Source organism: Anas platyrhynchos, chromosome 2 (genome assembly GCF_047663525.1).
Source record: "Anas platyrhynchos isolate ZD024472 breed Pekin duck chromosome 2, IASCAAS_PekinDuck_T2T, whole genome shotgun sequence".
Lineage (NCBI taxonomy): Eukaryota > Metazoa > Chordata > Aves > Anseriformes > Anatidae > Anas > Anas platyrhynchos.
Genome location: NC_092588.1, coordinates 93199322 through 93219356, shown reverse-complemented (window position 1 = coordinate 93219356; position 20035 = coordinate 93199322). Strand labels below are relative to the sequence as shown.

Genomic DNA, 20035 nt, shown 5'->3' with positions numbered 1-20035 from the left:
AAGAAGGGTGATTCAGGAGACTCCATGCAGTCTGGGGTTGCTTGTTCTCCAGCCGTTAAGGCATGGAAGTTTCTGTGTGTTTGCTGTTGTTGTTATATTCAAAATTGTTTGACCAATGAAAAGTTGTTTTGAAAAGAACAACTGTTCTCCACTGTTGTGGAGAGAAGGGTATAAGAGGGGAGCCTGCCCTCAAGATAAAAAAAAAAAAAAAAAAGGCAACGCGATGTGATGAAGTTATGTCATCAATAAAGAAGGAATGAAAAGGAACAGGCTAGCAGAATGGAGACCAGGATGGGAACAGGTACATTGATTGCCTCATGAAGATCGTTTCGGCAAAACTCATAAAACTACTCAGAGAAGTTCATAGAGAAAGTTGCTGGAAATGGGCGCACTGGAGCTGGGAAGAAGCTCGAGCTGAGAGAAGGGGACCTGTGCACACAACTGCCTCTCGCTGGTAAGCAGTTGTGCATTATGGAGAATCATATGTCCTTAGGAACAAAGACTGTCCTGGTAACCTTACAGCTTATTCTCCTTCTTAACAATCGGACAGCTTATGATCCTGGTACATGGGACCAAACTGACTGAGGTCAAGGTGTGGGACTCTGCAACTAGAAACGACAAGGTTGCAGTGGGATTGCTCAGCACCTGGCAAACAATCTCTGAGGCTTTAAAGAGTCATGTGCGACCACAGTCAGAAACGTGTGGCTTGCCAGATAGTGAGGGAGCTGCGGGTTCATCCACCGATCCTTCTGCTACACCATTGGCCCTCCTGCCGCTACTGCCATCACAGGCCTTTGCTTTTATGCCCCCTGCTGACCTGGATATGCCTTTTGACCCAGGCCCTATTGGCAGTGAAAAGGAGATGGATGTGTTTCCCTTCCATCCGGGAAGAAGAGGATACATAAGGCCCAAAGACCGAGTTGCTTGACAACTTAAAGCGAGACATATTGTTCCCACGAGTAGCCCTGGAATTCTCCAGTGTTTGTAATCAAGAAAAGGAATGGAAAATGGAGACTGTTATATGACATGAGAGAAATTATTGAAGTCATGGAAGATATGGGAGCACTTCAATCAGGATTACCAACTCCAACTATGCTCCCCCACACACGGACATTGATAGTATTGTTTGTTACCTTTTCTGATTGTACATATATATAGGCGTTCTTAAGTTTAGTATGTAAAAGCAATGTTCTGTATATAAAGTTTGATGTTTGTGTGTGCATGTTGGTAGAGCATAGACTCCCCGCACAACCAGCAGTGTTTACTTGTCTTTTATAAATATTACTAAATTCAGATTGAGTTGAGACTTCATTTATAACACACTATGCTTGAAAAGAGCAACATTAAAAATCAGATCATGAAGATCTATGATCCATTTCTGTCCTCTAGAAAGCTTTACTTTCAAAAGTAGAAGTCTCCTCCAAGTTTGCACCATTTCAGATCTACTGGAGCTGGAAACTTAAATCAGAATGTTTCTAACATAGCACTAAGTGGCTAGAGAGTACACACCAGCAAAAAGCAAAATCTACATTTTAGTGGCTGCATAGGATATTTGTGTTGCAATCTTCTTCACATCCCTGTTCGAGCACCATTTGTGGTGTAACAACCACACAGACACCAGGATTCTTTTAGGATCAATAACTGATACTTCTTTATTGATGATATAACTTCAACTCACTCTTATTGAGGACAGGCTCCCTTCTTATGCCATTTGCTCTACAGCAGTACTTTTCCAGTAACTACTCATTGTGTGGGAATAAAAGTATATTTATTTTTTTTGCAGAGTTACATCGTTTATAGGTAAATAATCTGGTATTGAGATATGTTTGCAGTGATAAGAAAGTTTAGCAGGCGACCTTGTAAAAATGCAGACAACCTGACTCCTTAGAACAATTAAGTGAAAATCACAGCGTCAAGTCAGATAAGTAAAGAAACGTTACCACTTCAAACAGTAAAAGAGTCAAAAGAATATTGAAATTTAACAGGCCAGCAACTGAAGGCCATGTATTGTCTGTGAAGTACCAGATAGGTTGTGAACCTGGATTACCCAGTCAATGGGGAAACGAGAGGGTCCCAGTCATCGAGAACTAAAGTATATAAACACTACTGTGTGACTAGTAGGTGTGCTCATGCCTGCAGAACGCCTGCCACTCAATCGGAAATAAAATTGCTACTTCACTGAGATCCTTGCCTGAGCCTAAGTTATTGGCTACAGAGTGTTTCTCAAATAACTTTGCCGGCCAACCACAAACGACCGGCAACTTCCACGTTTTAACGACTGGAGAACAAGCAACCCGAAACAGCAAGGTGTCTCCTGAATCACCCTTCTTTGTTCCTTCTAAGCACTTTACATTCCTCCTGGCCTCATCGTTAAGAGTCCGATGTTATCACCAACCGTGGGGCTTGTCGACACCCACGGACACACTCCCACAGATATTAAAAGACAGTTACCTCCATAAGCAAGAGGACTAAAAAGATGGAGAATCAATATTATAAGATATATCATACCATTTTGTTATTTTATCTTTCACCACTTAAACCTTCCAAGAGATTTTCAGGTATAAATCGTTCTTGTTCTTAGCAATTCTGTTAAGGAGCCATAATCAGTACAAATAAATTAACAATACATCAAATGTACAGCTTACAAACCATAAACAAAAAATGTGCCACTCTGTTACTTGAAATCAGAAACTAACTGCATGCCTACATTTTTAAATGCCTCATGAACAAAATCCTTGCTTAAGAAATGCTTTTCAACTCCTTATTTGAAATCATTAGTTTCTTTAATAAAAAAAAAAAAAAAGCTGAATCACACTATACACTTGAAAGGGCTCACATTTTCTGGACTGTTATAAATGAAGTCTCAATCTGAATTTAGTAATATTTATACTTACAGAAGATAGAAAAGTTATAAAAGGTAAGTAAACTGCACTGGGGGTGCGGGGAGTCCACACTCCACCAACACGCACACACAAACATCAAACATTCTAAATATACAGAACATTGCTTTACATACTAAACTTGAGTACGCCTATACATACATACAATCAGGAAAGGTAACAAACAATCCTTTAAGTTCCATGACTTAACAGACTCCATTTTCCATTCCTTTTGAATAATATGCCTTGCTTTAAGTTGTCAAGCAACTTGGTCTTCAGGCCTTAGGTATCCTGTTCTTCCCGCATCGAAGAAAAGCACATCCATCTCCTTTTCAAGGCCAATGAGGCCTGGATCAAAAGGCATGTCCAGGTCACCAGGGGGTGTAACAGCAAAGGCAGTAGTGGTGGGGGGGCCGATTGCGTAGCAGTCGGGTCAGTAAAGGAGCCCACAGCTCCCTCACTGTCTGGCAAACCACACGTTTCTGACTGTGGTTGCACAGGGCTCTTTACGGCCTCAGAGATTGCTTGCCAGGTGCTGAGCAATCCCACTGCAACCTTGTCGTTTCTAGTTGCAGAGTCCCACACCTTGACCTCAGTCAGTTTGGTCCCATGTACCAGGATCATAAGCTGTCCGATTGTTAATAAGGAGAATAAGCTGTAAGGTTACCAGGACAGTCTTTGTTTCTAAGGACGTATGATTCCCCATAATGCACAGCTGCTTACCAGCAAGGGGCAGTTGTGTGCACAGGTCCCCTTCTCTCAGCTCGAGCTTCTTCCCAGCTCCAGTGCGCCCATTTCCAGCAACTTTCTCTATGAACTTCTCTGAGCAGTTTTATGAGTTTGGCTGAACCTATCTTCATGAGGCAATCAATGTACCTGTTCCCATCCTGGTCTCCATTCTGCTAGCCTGTTTCTTTCCCCCCTCCCCCCCCCCCCACTTCTTTATTGATGACATAACTTCATCACATCGCGTTGCCTTTTTTTTTTTTTTTTTATCTTGAGGGCAGGCTCCCCTCTTATACCCTTCTCTCCACAGCAATCCTTTTCAAAAACAACTTCTCATTGGTCAAACAACTTTGCCTGGCAACAGCAAACACGTTCTCCTGCCTTACCATCTGGAGAACAAGAAACCCCAGACTGCAAGGTTGTAGCCATTGGTAAACCTTCTTGAGCCGCAGTACTAGTCCCTTCTCCAGTCTTGCCCTCTCCCTGATGCTTCTTAGGAAATGGTCCAGGCTTACACACCCGATGGTTCTCCTATTTGCATTCAACTTTTCCATGAGTTAGTGGGGGCTTGATTCAATGCAGATAAGCAATCCTCTAGGTAAGTTTTCCCACTTATTATTTTAAATTTTCAGGACCAAGGTAAGATGTCACGGGTATTTCTACCAGAGGTGGCACTCCCCCTGTGGGGCTTTGGGGTCCCCAAAACCTTCCATTAGGGCCTTTATATGAGTTTCCAATGATTGCTAATATTCTGATCAATACAAGTTTTAATATACATACAACTAGCATCCAAAGGATAGCTATGCCCCAATATACTTCAAGTTTTTTTTAAGAACTGCTTTGAGTCCTCTTCTTCCCTCCAATGGGATAGAATATTGCCTAATCCTTATTTGCTGTTGCGGATCCATTACTTCTACTACCAAGGGTTCCATATTTAATTTTCCTGAATCTCCCTCTTGATAACCATACCTGAGGGTCTATTTCTCCCTCATCTTCTTGGGTTAGGGTATACAGCTGAATTTTTAATTCTCCCCTCTGGCTCTTGATTTCCAACCCTGATCTTATTATTAAGTCCCTTCCTAATTGATTGTGCGCAGCCTCATGCACCAGCAATAGGTCATTAAGACAGTTTCTTTTCTGATTCTATTTCTATATTTTTCCAATATAGGAACCTTAAAGGGCTCCCCTTTTACTCCTACTACCATGGTATTCCTCCTTCCTTCCTTCACCTCTTTTGGTACTTTTCTAATAGTTGATTTCTTTCTCTGCCCTAGTATCTACGAAAAAATACACTTTTTCCCTCTGTGGACCTATTAATAATTTTATCAAGGGTTCATTTGATGTTCAGGTCATCAAATGATATAGCCCCTGACACCCCTATTCTTCCTTAAACATTTCTTCATCCTGTTTCTTTTTTCTACAATTCCTCTGAAGATGACCCTTTTTGCCAGAATAGTAACAGATAGGGATTCCATCTTGTTGTCCTTTCCATTAATCCTTTGGTTCTCTTTCACCCTGTTTTTTTCCTGATCTTTTCCTGCTTTCCCGTCCACTTGGTTTTTGACTTTCCTTTATTGCTGCCACAAAAATCTTTGCTTTTGCCTTCTGTTTTTCCCCCATCTCTCCTCACATAGACCATTGGCACTTCCCTCAATAATTCTAATCCTTTGATTCATGTGAATCATCAATTTTCTCCAATTTCTTTTGGATGTCTTCCAAGGATTTTGCTACAAACTGGGTTCTCAACTGTGCCCCTCCTGCAGGGGAATCAGGATCCATCCCTGAGTACATCTGAATCTGAAGGATTTTCTCAGTCTTTCTTACCATTCCGTTGGAGATTTGTCTCTACACTGATACTCGTTAAAAGCTTTATTTATATTTTGTCCCCTTGGAACTGATTCCTTTATCCCTTGTATCATTATGGTCCTAAGATCTCCCATATTTTCCTCCCCTGAGCAGCCTGATGATTCCAGTTAGGGTTGGTATTTGTCCATTTCACATCCCCCAGAGGACCTCCCTGATTTTGTTTTTCCCACAGTCTCATTCCTGCTTGCCTGATCATTCCTCTTTCTTCCGTAGTGAAGAGGATCCCTAATATGGACTGCATTTCTTCCAAGGTATACATGTGACAGAATAACAGAATTGTCTAGGTTGGAAAAGACCTCCACGATCACCTAGTCCAACCTCTGACCTAACACTAACAAGTCCTCCACTAAACCATATCACTAAGCTCTACATTTAAACGTCTTTTAAAGACCTCCAGGGATGGTGACTCCACTACTTCCCTGGGCAGCCCATTCCAATGCCTAACTACCCTCTTGCCCAACTTTAGCCTGTTCTCCCTTGTCCTATCACCAGGCACATGGGAGAATAGACCCATCCCCACCTCACTACAGCCTCCCTTAATGTACCTATAGAGAGCGATAAGGTCACCCCTGAGCCTCCTCTCCTCCAGGCTGAACAAGCCCAGCTCCCTCAGCCACTCCTCATAAGACTTGTTCTCCAGGCCCCTCACCAGCTTGGTCACCCTTCTCAGGACTTGCTCGAGCACCTTGATGTCCTTCTTGTAGCGAGGGGCCCAAAACTGAACACAGTACTTGAGGTGCGGCCTCACCAGAGCTGAGTACAGGGGGACGATCACTTCCCTAGTCCTGCTGGCCACACCGCTTCTTATACAAGACAGGATGCTGTTGGCCTTCTTGGCCACCTGAGCACACTGCTGGCTCATATTCAGCCGACTATCAACCAGTACTCCCAGGTCCTTCTCTGCCTGGCAGCTCTCCAACCATTCCTCTCCCAGCCTGTAGCTCTGCTTGGGGTTATTGTGCCCCAGGTGCAGGACCTGGCACTTGGCCTTGTTGAACTTCATTCAGTTGGCCTCAGCCCATCGGTCCAGCCTATCCAGATCCTCCTGCAGAGCCTTCCTACCCTTGAGCAGATCGACACACACACCTAACTTGGTGTCATCCAATCCTCCAGCTGGATTTGACTCCATTCACCACAACTCTTTGGGCCCAGCTATCCAGCCAGTTTTTAACCCAACAAAGCGTACGCCAGTCCAAGCCACGAGCAGATAGTTTCTCGAGGAGAATGCTGTGGGAAACAGTGTCAAAAGCCTTACCAAAGTCAAGGTAGACCACATCCACAGCCTTTCCCTCATCCACTAAGCGCGTCACCTTGTCATGGAAGGAGATCAGGTTTGTCAAGCAGGACCTGCCTTTCATAAACCCATGCTGACTGGGCCTGATCACCTGCTTGCCCTGCAAGTGCTGCGTGATGACTCTCAAGATAATCTCCTCCATGAGCTTCCCTAGCACTGAGGTCAAACTGACAGGCCTATAGTTCCCCGGGTCTACCCTCTGGCCCTTCTTGTAGATGGGCGTCATGTTTGCTAGTCGCCAGTCGACTGGGACCTCCCCCGATAGCCAGGACTGTTGATAAATGATGGTAAGACGGAAATTATGGAAAAGTGTTCTGACCTAAGAACTGGTCTAATCTTTCAGCAATTCCTAAACGGTCATCTAAAAGGCTTCCCATTTCCTTCTTAAAATTTCTTACATCTGACCTGTTCAAAGGAACTGCTACAAACCCTATTCCCCTCTGACTCCCCTCAAGGGGTACCTCCCTCAAAGTGTAAAGACCTCCTAAATCATCAGTCCAACCTCGTGTTTCACTTTCCTCCCTCTCTGTGGCTTTTATTTCTAGTCCTTTGCGCAGGAGGAGAGGGAGAGTGAACAGGGGCCATGGCAATCAACTTTCAACAGGTGGTGGTTCTGGTTGCCATGAATAGGGAGGGGGTATATTATCCAGAGGCTCCCATTCTTCCATTCCCCTGTCAGTTCTCATATTTAAAGCCAATACTTGGGTTGGGGGAAATGAGTTTGAGGCTCCTATCCGTAGAGCCGCATAATCATTTTCTTCTTGGTTAAAAGGCTCCTTAGAGTTAACATAGAGGTTCAATGCCTGACATACCCAATCCACAAAGGATCCAAAAACTGGACAAAAAACATGTGGCCTTAAAGGTTCCTTTGGCCATTTTATCATACAAAATTGAGCCGTTTTCTCTTTTTTTCCTTTCCTCAATTCCTAATCATCCCAATATTTTAACATTACCCCTAATGGGCTTTCTGGTGGAATGTCCAGGCTCTTTGAGCCTCTCAGGTCTGAGAATCTACTTTCCTCCTGACCCATCCTGGAACCTTCAAATAAATTCTGAATCCCTGGAACCCTCAAAGAGGTTCCGAATCCCTGGCTGTGCCTGTGTCTGGAGGTATCTTGCAAGTGGTTAACCCACCCATGAATTCCTAGACCAATCGTTTCGGTCCTTCACCAGCCGAGTCCCTCGCAGGAGATCGGAACCATGGTTAGAAGACCTCCGCACTCGCTTCGGAACTAAGTTCCGTCTCAGTCATACCCTTACACACAGTCACACAACCAAATCCCACCCCAACTGAACGGTATACTCACAAATCCTCTTTGTTCGGGTCTTCATGGGCAGAATTACAGGTCACGGAGGGAGAGCTCTTGGTTCTTTACTTGCCTCTTACATTCAAAATCTTGTTGGACTCTAGCACCGCTATCGGCAAGTGCCACTAGGTGGGGCACATCCCTTTACCAGTCACAGATCCAAATTCCAAGAAGATCACGTCGGGGTCACCAATTTGTTATAAATGAAGATACAATTCAATCTGAATTTAGTAATATTTATAAAAGGTGAGTAAATAGTGCTGGGTGCATGGGGAGTCTATGCTCTACCAATACGCACACTCAACAGTCGAACTTTCCAAATATAAATAGAACATTGCTTTTACATATTCATAAGAAACCCGAGTACGCCTATACATACGTATAACCTATCCCCGCTTCGTATTAGAATTCTCTGTGGTGGTAGTTCGGGGTCCTGGGGATGAAGGCTCACGGTTCCCCCCCCCCAATCACCACTAGCAACCTTTTGTTACTGGATCTTGTCCAGACTGCAAGGGTAGCTTCGACTGCCTCCCTCTTCTTCTGCACATGCTCTGCCCTCCACAAGGTTCCCGAAAGCAACAAAATGTGATTGCTTTTCCCATGTTTCGTTAACCCTTGAAACCACACTAATAATATGATTATCATATAACATTAAACAACAAATTTTAACAGTTCCAACCAGGAAACCCCCCAGCAACTTCCATGCCTTACCATCTGGAGAACAAGCAACCCAAGACTGCATGGAGTCTCCTGAATCACCCTTCTTTGTTCCCTCTAAAGTCTCTTACATTCCTGATAGCCTCATCATTAAAGAGTCTGATGTTATCACCAACCATGGGGCTTGCCGACCCCCATGGCCACACTCCCATATCTCCCCCTTCTTTGTTAATATCGACCATTTTATTGACATTAATTATTACTCCATTGGCCCTCCTGCCACTACTGCCATCACAAGCCTTTGCTGTTATGCCCCCTGGTGATCTGAATGTGCCTTTTGACCCAGGCCCTATTGGCCTTGAAAAGGAGATGGATATGTTTCCCTTCGATACAGGAAGAATAGGATACATAAGGCCCAAAGGCCGAGTTGCTTGACAACTTAAAGCGAGACATATTGTTCCCACGAGTAGCCCTGGAATTCTCTGGTGTTTGTAATTAAGAAAAGGAATGGAAAATGGAGACTGTGAAGTCATGGAAGATATGGGAACACTTCAATCGGGATTACCAACTCCAACTATGCTCCCACAGACATGGACATTGATAGTAATAGACTTAAAAGGATTGTTCTGATTGTACATATGTATAGGCATACATATGTATGGGTGTACTCGGGTTTAGTATGTAAAAGCAATGTCCTGTATATTTGGAAAGTTTGATGTTCGTGTGTGCCTGTTGGTGGAGTGTAGACTCCTCGCACACCCAGCACTATTTACTTGCCTTTTATAAATATTACTAAATTCAGATTGAGTTGAGACTTCGTTTATAACACACTAGAAAAACTTCTCTCATATCATCAAACTTTTTGCCGGTAAGAGACTACAATACATAGTCATCTGCAGAGAGACAACTGGGAGAACTCTAGAAAAACCCAGTTATTGATCTGAAGTCTTCCAAAAATCATGGGACCAATAGTTGTCTTTGTGAATTCCAGTCAACTGATTCTGTATAGCTGTATGAATACCAAGTATGTATACATAAACCCAGTGCCTCCGTACTGATCAACCGTCAATTCTACTGAAAGATTTACGTAAATTTACACTCTCTCACTAATCTACATCGTCTCCAGGATGCAACATATTGCAGGAATACAAGTATAGCTTTGATGTAGATTTCAGGGAACTGCTATTATCAGGGATTCATCTCCAAGTACCAATGAGGCAGTCTGAAAGAATTAGTAAAACCCAGAGTATTTTTGACAACAATTTCAGTAGCTTATGCAACTCTATGGAATAACTATACATACTACCTACCTGGACTTCAGAATTCACAATGGCATCTTCCCTGTTCTGTTCCTGAGAAGTGGTTGATCTGCTCAGTAAATGCAGACAGCTTAGTATTTATAACAGAGTTAGTATCACTGCTATGTCATAGGTAGTGAAACTATAGGAGAGGGATGAAGAAAAATGCCTGTTCTACTGGCAGAGTTATGAACATAATGAGGACCCTGGGTCCCATACTCCATACTGATTGTTAGGCCACATAAAGCAGGGACATGATTGTATAGAATGCTCTGAAAAATTAATGTTCATTGACTCTGTGGAGGAAATACACAGTCACACTAGCTGGAAACATGTTTACCCAGTTTACGATCTCCATACCAAGAAATGCTTTTCAAAAAAAAAAAAATCAACAGGAAACTATCAGAAGTAAGAGTGCATAGCTATGCCATATACCTATCTGCTTATCCATCTGGACTCTAGCTTGCTAAGAACATTCTTACCTGATGTAAGTTGAATTATTTTCATTTGCAGCAAGTATTACAAAAACAAATTTAATGGAAGTCTTGTTGCAGCATGAACTGATACAGAAATGAGTAAGACTGTATTGTCTAAGACAACACAGAAGACTTGTAAACTACAGTAGATACTTATTACAGTCCCAAGAACAATCCAGTTAAAGTGACACTTCAAAACTTTTTGTTATTTAGAATATTTACCAACCAAAAATTGGTTTAGATGATTTCAAAAGTCCTGCAAACTAAGGAAAACTTTCAATTTATTTGGCCAAGAAAAATAGATTCTACATTCAATCATAGCATTTCTTATGTATTTGATTACATTAAACATTTGAGTAAATACTCAAGAAAACAGTGGCTGAAGTCTGATGATTTTATTGAAAACAAGACAATAGAGTAGGGAAAAGGATAGAGATGGTGGATCCCTTGCAATGCAGTTCACACAGCCACAAAGTTGAAATAAGTATGGAATTACATACAAACACAAAGAACTGTACGTTCATAACATTAACAATTTTACTTAAGTTTCAACCTGAAAGTAAGCTTCCTATTTCTGCCCCATTCTCTTACAAATGAGTCTCAGCTTCTCCACACCCACATTCTAAGCTCCTGGGCCTAGCAAAGCTGTTAGCCTTCCCTAAGATACTTCTTAGATGGTCCTAAACCTGAAAGGCCATTGTTTTTTTTAGCAAACAGACATATTACAAAGAATTCTGCCCACAAGCACATAACCTAGGAGCTGTTAATTGTTACCTCTTTTTACCTTCCATAGTTCTGCTAATCCTTCCTGCACACCAAGAATTGGTAAACATGATTATTTCAGGCATACTTTTCATCAGAATCTGTTTGTGCAACCCTGGTGAAAGTTACAGTGCACCATAAATAGGTACCATCTACAATTTAAAACCTTCCATCCAAACCAAGCAAAAAAGAAAGCCATTTTTCAGAGCATTAGATTTGCTTATGTGTGAATTGGATTCACAAACATTTATCAAACTCTGCAAAGCATCTGATTTTTGCATCTGTTCTATTTTAGTATTAGATCTATCTCCCCTATATTTTAAAAGTGTTATGGAATTGCAGGTAAAGGGCATTCTCATTTATTTCTTGTCTGGAATTATTTATGCCAAATAAATCCAGCAAACAAAGTACCACAGCTGGAATCTTTTTCCCACATCTTTGCATGAACATTCAAGCCGCAAGAAAGGATGAACAGCTGGAGAAATGCAGCTCCTCTTAATGAAATGTAATGTTTTTCACAATGCTCTTAAGGCTTAAACTTCCTTCACAGCTATAGCTATCAGTAGCAATCAGAATTAAGACATTCTTCTTCTGAGTTCTGCTCTGGGTATATGTTCTTCACATGTGATAATGAGACAGACATTTTCTCTATCATAAAAAAGAAAAACAAACAGCAAACACTACAGACCAAGTATAACTAACATAACCCTATCAACATTTTTACCTATCTTTACTTAATTAAATCCTTTCACAGGCTTCATGAGGAACTGCATGGCTAATCCATGACTTCTCTATAATAAAATACGTGTATCTAGCACTATGGACAATGGTAAAGCTGGCTACATCATCCAACTGCATTAGTCTGAAAACAGCAGCTCTTCAGCTGGAAACACAAAGAGTAACCAAAAGTTGGTTATTCAAGTTGTCCAGTCTTTTTCCGTAGTGAATCAACATGTCAGACACCAATGAAGCTATACATTCCATGAAATAAACAACTTTAGAAAACACATTATCAAGCGAAGAGATTATTTTCACTGCTGACCTGTTACTATTCTATTTCTAAAAACAATCACTACTCACTTCCATAGTTGCTGCTACAAAACCATGTAGAGACAAAACAATGTTTTGCTCTTAGTAAACTACATTTCTCCATTCCAAAGAATCACTTCACAATATATCACCTCTTTATTTATAAAGTATGTATATGCATATATATATACCCTTATCAGCAACAGTTCTATTAGAACTTTTCTTTTTAATGAACACGTTTCACCTGATAACTCTTACTACTACATAAAAATTCTTTCTCTACCTAAGTAACTCTTTAACTAGTTCTACGACCTCTTGTAGCACCACCACATACTTTGCACAAATTTCAACTACAGCAGCATCAGTGCAGGCATCCACCAGATATTTATGCACTGGTGAGACCTATTACACCTTTTTTTCCCCCCCATTATGTGACTCTATTCTATTTGAGAATCCTGCTTACATTCACTCTGAGTCCTGCTGGACTGCCACTGGTATCAAAGAAATAATAAGGACACAAATGTATACAAATATTCAGCAATTCCATGTACACGCAAGGATACAAGATGGTCTCTAGAACACCCTTCAAACAGAGTAAATATGACACTTTTCAAAAGGGATAAAGATACTCAGGCTGACTAAAGCATAACAAAAGAGCCTCAACTGTTTAGATAAAATAGTTTTTCATGACATATCAAGAAAAGAGTAGGGAATCACATATCCAAAAAGACTGGAAGACAATACCTGCTTCTGCAATAGCTATACAACTTTCAGATAACATTCTGGGCCTATTATCACTGTAGGATTAAGTAGGTGCAAGTTGGCTGATTTGAAATATTAATTTATAGATCTAGCTTAATGTACTATCCACAGATTTCTTTAAATACTTATTCTGGTTTTGGCTGGGATGGGATTAATTTTCTTCCTAGTTGAAGGTATGGTGCTGTGCTTTGCATTTGGGATGAGAATAATGCTGATAACACACTAATGTTTTAGTTGTTGCACAGAAGTACATGCACTGAGTCAAGGACTTTACAGCTTCTTGAACCTCCCTACCAGCAAGGAGGCTGGGGATACACAAGAAGCTGCGATGGAATACATGTACAACCAGAACAGCTGACACAAACTGGCTCCATACATCACATGAAATAATAAACCGGATGGTTGGCAGGGGGACGCTGATCGGAGCCTAGATGGGCATCAGACAGAGGGTGCTAAGAAACTGCATTGTGCATCACTTGTTTTGTGTATTCCTTTACCGTCATTATTATAATTATTTTCTTTTCCTTCTCTGTCCTATTAAACTGCCTTTATCTCATCCCACAAGTTTTACCCTTTTCCCCCCCATCCTTTTCTCCTTGGAGAGTTAACCTTACTGACGATGAATGGGGAATATAAGGGTGGACACTTTCCCCTGCTCCTTTACCTTCCCTTTCTCCTTCACCATCCTCTTCCCCTCCAAGCTAGCCACAAGAGCACTTGAGAATTTTGAATATCCTTTTGCTATGTCTCCCAAATGTGTTTTTGGTTTTGTTTACAGTTAAACAACTATTTAAGAATACCACCAGAGGTCTGTCCTAAGGCAGGATAGCTACAAGTGGCAGGGAGTGTTTAGGAGGATATGGGCAAGTACCTAGGACAATGGGCACCTTCAGAGTTTTGGGACTTCAGCCCTGAACAAATACAGAATCTTGAAAAACTAGTACAATATTTGGAAAAAATCTTCTGTAACCCTGGCAATCCCAGAGTCACAAATCACTGCAATGTGCTGGGGCTTGGCCCATGCCTAACAAGCTACACTCAACACTACTCCAACCCCCATGATAGGCCCTGCAGCTGGACCACTGAACCAACTTGCGCAGGTATCAGTCACCCCTATAATGAGAGAATAAGCAATGAATAAGAAAATCAACTTATTTGGTAAGGAAAGAAACTCTGCTAAGAAGGGGAAGGAGGAAGAAGAGGACGAGGCAGGCTACTCCAAAGCAGGGCCATCACAGGAACAGGAGGATGAAGAGGCAGAACTTGTAAATGCAGTAGTAACCACCCAATCCCCATCCCTGGGTGAGCTGCAAGATACATGAAAAGATTTGAGCTGCCATCCAGGTAAGCACACTGTCAACTGGCAGCTCCAGTGCTGGGATAACAAGACCAACAGTATGGAATAAGAGGGCAGGCAAGCTAAGCAGCTAGGATCCCTCTCTAGGGAAGGGGTTATTGACGAAGTGATTGCAAAAGGGGCACAAGCCCTCATCCTCTGGAAGTGACTCCTGTCAGGCATGAAGGAAAGGTATCCCTTCTCAAAGAAGATTTTATATGTCACCCAGACCAGTGGATGACCATAGAGACAGATATCCAGTTCCTAAAGGAATTAGCACTGGAGGTGATTCATGATGACCTAGACAATGACCAGATATCCAAAAATCCAGATGAAGTCAAATGCACATGACACCCATGTGGCAGACAACTATACATGTATGGAGTGCACCAAACATCATCATATGCCAACTCATTGGCAGTAATGACCTGGACAGACAGAGAGGAACACATGATGGATTGTCTGGCCAACTCCAAAACAAAGAAAGTATAGAATACCTTGATCCTGGAGGCACGAGTCCATGAGTTGCAAGGAAAAACAATCACAAAAGGTTTTTTTTTTGTAGGAAAATTGTTGCTCCAGTTTCCAGTGGGCAGTATTCCAGACTAATGAATACTATGACCAGGACTAGAGGGGCCCTGCCTCCAGCCTGGTGGAGGAAAGGGACAATCAGATTTATTGGACTGTGTGGATTCAGTGGCCTAGTACACATCAGACCTATAGGGCTATAAGGTTCTAGTGGACACCAGTGCAGTGTACCCTAATGCCATCTGTATAGCCCCTGGAGTGACAGGGGGATCCCAACAGCTATTTGTATTGGAGGCTGAAGTGAGTCTAACTGGGAATGAATGGAAGAGAACCCATTATGACTGGCCCAAAGGCTCCATGCATCCTTGGCATAGACTATCTCAGGAGAGGATATTTCAAGGACGTAAAAGGGTGGGCATAGCTGCCTTGGAGAAAGAGAAAATTAAACAGGGGTCTACCTTGCCTGGTCTCTCAGAGGACCCTTCTGTTGTGGGGTTGCTGGTATGGTGCTGCACTTTGCATTTAGGATGAGAATAATGCTAATAACGCACTAATGTTTTAGTTGTTGCACAGAAGTGCATACATTAAGTCAAGGATTTTTCAGCTTCTCATACCTCCCATCCAGCAAGGAGACTGGGGATGTGCAAGAAGATGGGAGAGGGCAGAACCAGGACAGCTGACACAAACTGGTCAAAGGGATATCCCATACCATATGATGTCATGTGGAACAATAAATTGGGGTGGTTTGCTGGGGTGAGAGTACAGGGTGGTGCTGCACAGGGTCTGGCTGGGCATCATCAGTCAGCAGGTTATAAGCGATTGCATTGTGCATCACTTGTTTTGTATATTCCTTTACCTTTATTATTTCCCTTCCTTTTCTGTCCCATTAAACTATCTTTATTTCAACCTCCAAGTACTCCCCTCCTCCCACCCCCAATTGTCTCCCCCATCTCACTGGGAAGGGGGAAGTGAGCAAAGGTAACTGTGGTGCTTAGCTGCCTGCCAGGTTAAACCACAACATTAAGCATCATCCCAAGGAGATCATTGCAATCATTAGTAAGACAGGGAGCTTTGTGTAACATTAAGTAAAAATATCAAGAGAACCAAGCTGACGCTATTGAGAAGGATAACATTTGATCAGAGAAAAATTAAGCTAAGAGACTTTACAGGGCTTGAAAGCATTCTAAGACTTAAAAGTCAAAAAAACATCACCTATGATCAAGAAGGGGAGATGTTATAAGAGCTACAAAACCCACAAACAAAGACATTTTAAATTGAGAGATTTAATGAGTTCCATCAATGTAATTTGTCAGGTGATTGAAATCACTTGAGTGAAATGTCCAACTTCTTAAGGTTATTTAAACCAGCTGTACTGCAGATTAAAAAAATAATCTTTTTGTTGCAACTTAATGCTATGAAGTTTTGATCTGTGTACTCTCAGTTGCTAGCATTAATCCAGAAAAAGTAAAATTCCTATTACGTACTCAAGAAAACCATGAGGCAGGAGACAAAGGAGAATAGAAGAGGGAACCTTAAGACAACTGGCAAAGGGAAAAACGTAGGCTTCTCCACTTCCACTTTAGAGCCCTGACATAGATAAGATACACACTTAGCAGAAGCAAACTCAATTGCTCACCCAGAACAAATAACAACTAACAAAAAAGAAAGATTTCCCATCTGTTGATGTAATTTATCACTGCAACCCAAGAAAAATGACCAGCACAAAAATCAGACTGTGTTACTCCATCCAGAACCTGAGAAAAAGTCAGAAAAGCTGTCCTGAAACCTAATCAGTCTACACATACTTGACCTGTACTGTGTGTACAAGCCCTGTGTATTTAAATTGGGGTATTTTACCAGTACCATTCTCTCAAAGTACAGCCACTTTCACTACTATGTCAAAGCATTCCAGGATTCAGACTACACATCAGCGGGAAATTCTTTCAGCACTTCTGCGTATGGACAAGTTATTTCTGTTGGAAGTGTATTTGTTACTCCACAGTTTTTGTAGGTTTGGGTGTGCCTTTAGTGATGAGTCGCTTTTTTTTTCAAATTGTTTTTACAGATCCTTTCCCCACACATTCCTCCTCTCCCCAGAACTGAAATAATGTGCTGTATTAAATGCTTTTGTACCTCCCTGGGTCACGGTCATATACCTGTAAAAAGTCACTCTTTGGCGCTGAAATGAATATTCAGTTTTTAAAACAAAAGGGACTCTGGATCTTAAATTTAAGGAAGAATAAAAACATAAGTTGCCAGAAGATAGAATGTTTTATTTTGGGTCAGTGTAGATCTTGTAGATCTTTTTTTGTTTCAACGCTTCAGTATTTAGTCCAGTTAGTTAAAAAAAATAAAAATAAAAACAATCCCCTCCAAAATCAAAGCATTAGTCACAGGTCTCTCCAAGAGTGCCCTGGGAAAACAGGATAACATTTAAAAATTATATGGTTTATTCTCTAAAGCACTCCTAGATACAATATCAAATGGAACTCATTGTCTCTACATATTCTAAGAATACCTTTTTTTTAAAAACACAAACTGACAGTGCTGCTTGCCTGCCTCTCTCCTTCCTGAGAGCCTTTCTTTCCCCCCCAGTCAATCTCAAGGTACATGTAAAAACAATTTCCGACATACAGCTGATTACAGAAAGTAAATGGCATTAATACTTGTGATTAAAAAATAAGACATTATTTTTCACCATAGAAAAACCACAGCTTAAATGAGGCAAGCAGAAACAATTACCTGCTGGATGTATATTTTGTAATATTTTTTATTTTAAATTTATTATAAATACTATGTGTATTTATTATTAAGTTTCCATTTATTTTATAAAAACCTTTTCTTACATTTACGAGGGTCAAGTGCAAACACTGCAGGAGATTCTCACATGAACTTTATCTGTAATTTTATCTTTGCATGGCATGCCGTCTAAGCACTGAACTGTACTATGACTTAATAACAGATGCATGCTTCAGCAGTTATAAATAATGGACTTTTTAAAAGTATATGACTGTGACACAGGAGAGGTACAAAAGCATTCAATACATCACTAAAGGATTTTAATAATGTCTGTTTCTATTCTGAAAATAAATACATGGTATATATTCAACATATTTGGTAAACAGTCATGCTAATTTAAGCCCAAGACTTTGAAAGCGTATCTTTCAATTTTTCCCCCAGGTTTTCACAGCTCTAGCAGAAAAATTCCCCAAATGTTAATGCTTGTTCAGCATGCTAACAGTTGTCAGTTTTCTAAAGGATTCTATTTAATGATACCAGTTGAGAAAATAGTGTGAAGACAAAAAAAAAAAAAAAAAAAATCAGTCAAAATAGACACATATGGTCTCATATCATGTGTTTCATTTCGGGCCAGGCCCTTTCTTTTCTTTCTAAACAGACATAAGCAGTTATACAAGCCTTTGTAAAAATCAGCAAGAATTTCACCCCCTTCCCACCACACACACACCTGTCTATGTAGACCCTGCAAAACATTAACAGGTAAGATGCTTGTCAGCAGCATCTACTGCTGCTGTCAATATATATAAAGCTGTCAATGTTTCAGACACACATTTTCCACTTGTGTATTTGACATCTTGCAGAAGATACCCAATTTCACTAATGAAGAATTCAACCAGAATACCAGAGCTTTTACCCAGAATCTAAGACATACTAGTAACCAGTGATGACTTGGTGTTTTTGTTTTTACTGGTTTTCAAACTAGTTAGCCAGGATCGGGGAGAACCAATTAATTCACAATATTTTGTTTCATCCAGTTTTTCACCCCAGAGTACTGCTCTCAGCTTTATACCTGCAGGTGTTATACTGCAATCCGTAAATACTCTTTGATACCAGATTCTAGTTTTCATGGAGGACGTCATATAGGGGCGGTTCTAATTGGCAAAGCCCCTTGGGCATTTCAGGGGAGAAAAAAAAAAAAAGCTTCTCCACCCATCCATCTTCACAAAAGGGGACTGACTGCTTGCTCTGCACAAGAACGCAATAAGGTAGCTCTGCAGGGGCTAAGGTTTTATTGTCGTCTCCAAATTATAACCAAAAACAGAATATCGGCTCCAAAGCACAGGTAGACATTAATTTATTTAGTCTGCACGCAAGGTGGATTTTTCTTTGGGAGAAACCTTCACCTAGACCTGGGCTAGCCAGTCGCGCACAACCCACCCACTAATCTGTTACTGCAATGTCCTGAGGAGCAGGAAAGCAACCCCTTTCTCCCCCGCACAGGTTGCGATCGCGCGTCTCTTCGCAGCGGGAGGAACCCACTGCGGCCAGATACTGGGGGCCGCATCCCGACCGGCGGGCCAGGGGAACGAAAGCAGCTTTGCACAGAGCCCCTCTCCCCTCCACATGGGTCGCGTGGGAAAAATAAATGAATTGATAAATAAAATGAACGAAATAGAAGAGGGGGAGCGGCTACTGCAGAAAGAAGCAACCGCCGCCTTGCCCGCGGCCCCCCGAGGCTGTTACATAACGACAGCACGGAGCACAGGGCTGCGCACCCCTGCCTTATTGGGAGAGACTCTGATCCCACCACGGCACCACCGATAAGAGACAGCGCTGGGCAGCTACGCCAGCGTTCCCGCCTCCTCCCCTTGGGTCCTCATTAACCGAATGCAAATTAATTAGCCAGCAAGCTGAACAGGGGGTGGGGGGCAAGAAACATCCCTGCTCAAAAGAAGAAGGGGGGAGGGAGAAAGGGCTGAGGAACCGGACTGTTTCACCCGCAAGAAGCACGTACTTACCACCGGCTCTCCGAGGCAGCAGCAAGTCCTGCCAGCCTAACCTAACTCTCTCCCTGGCTCAGGCGCTACTGGGAGCCAGTCTCAAGCCGGCGCGGCGGCTCAGCCAAACGCCCGCCCTCGCTGTCCAGGCATTGGCGAGCGCTCGGCACCGCCTGCCCGACCCCCTCTGCCGCTCTCTTCCATAGGCCAGGCAGGCTGTCTAGCTGGCAGCCGCTCGCGCCTTCCCCGAAGCGTGAGGTAATGAATCAGCCTAGGGGCAGCCTCTGCCTTTGCTGCCTTAAATGGCTGGTTATTGCCAGCAGGGTTTCTCTTCTCCTCCCTGCTTATTACCCAGTGCTCAGCAGCAGGTGGCCAGGGA

The 20035-nt window shown here is 42.1% G+C and overlaps 1 protein-coding gene across 2 annotated transcripts in view; it reads right to left on the bottom strand.

Annotated features, from left to right (window-relative positions):
* TPPP (tubulin polymerization promoting protein) overlaps positions 1 to 19977 on the bottom strand; it is a 67743-nt gene extending 47766 nt beyond the window's left edge. The window contains exons 1-2 of one of the 2 annotated variants that reach the window (XM_038174420.2): positions 19678 to 19977; positions 10040 to 10097 (exon numbers count right to left, since the gene is read on the bottom strand). The gene's annotated coding sequence lies outside the window, so the exon portion shown is untranslated. The remainder of the gene's footprint in view (positions 1 to 10039; positions 10098 to 19677) is intronic. The other variant, XM_038174419.2, reaches the window with a different exon arrangement.
* Between the last annotated feature and the right edge of the window lie 58 nt (positions 19978 to 20035).